This window comes from Echinops telfairi, unplaced genomic scaffold (genome assembly GCF_000313985.2).
Source record: "Echinops telfairi isolate 266 unplaced genomic scaffold, ASM31398v2 ScPeMD7_7469;HRSCAF=8507_0, whole genome shotgun sequence".
In the NCBI taxonomy this organism is placed as follows: Eukaryota; Metazoa; Chordata; class Mammalia; order Afrosoricida; family Tenrecidae; genus Echinops; species Echinops telfairi.
This window is the reverse complement of record NW_022111372.1, coordinates 70234013-70235081: the sequence shown is the minus strand read 5'-3', so window position 1 is coordinate 70235081 and position 1069 is coordinate 70234013.

Below are 1069 nucleotides of genomic sequence, written 5' to 3'. Positions count from 1 at the left end.
AGTCCTAGTTGCATAGTGGTTACTCGTTGGGGCGCTAGCCACAAGGCCAAAAGTTCAAAACCACCAGCTGTCTGCAGGAGAGAGATGAGGCTTTCTACTCCTGTAAAGAGTTACACTCTCAGAAACCCACAGGGGCCGTTCCACACTGTCCTATAGGGTCATTAGGAGTCAGAATTGACTTGAGGGCCACGAGGTGTTATTATTATTTTTATTATTGCTTTTTTTTTTTTTGTACAGGGAGACTCGGTGGTATTGCCAGGTAAGTGTTGGACTGCTAACTGCAAGGTTGGCAGTTCAAACTCACTAGTCACTCCATGGGAGGAAGATGAGGAGATCAGCTCCTGGGAAGACTGACAACCTCAGAAACCCACGATGGGGCCACGGTGAGCTGGAATCAACTCAGTGGCTGTGGGTTCTTTGTTTTCCTTCACTTTCAGTTCAAGAAAAGACTGGAAGTCTTTCCAAGTCTTCAAAAGTCACATGTCTAGCAAGGGATGGTGATAGTGATGGAAATTTATTTTGGGCAGGGTTTGCCTCAATTATTACAAAGAGAGGGCAAATTATATACCATTAAAGGGCATAATATTAAAGAGTTGCCCTAAGTCCGGTGTTCGGAACCTGTTCCTCTCTCTCCTCTCCCTTTCCCTTTGGAAGGAACCAGGTTTGCTTTGCAACCTGAGAAGCAATGGGCAGCAGCAGCTCGACTTAGGCTTTCTCTCAGCCCCTAGCAGCCAGACTTTTCTGAGACTTCCCCTCCTCCTTTTCAAACCCAAAGTCCTGGGACTTTCAATTGAATTCTTTGGGTCTTCTCTTGGTCTCACCCAACCCTCTCGGTCATTTCCTGTTCTATGATGTCTGGGGAGCCCTGTTTCTCCAAGCCCCAAAGGATCCCCATTATTGAGGAGGATGTAGTAGAGTGATCCTCAGTATGCCAGGAATTACTTCCAAGGAACCCCTCCAGAGTTCAGAGAGATAGATGCAGCTGGCAGACCCTTTCAGGTGCATAAACAGGAAAAACAGATTTAAGCAGGCTACTTCGCTTTCAGGGAATGTCACATTCTGGGAATCA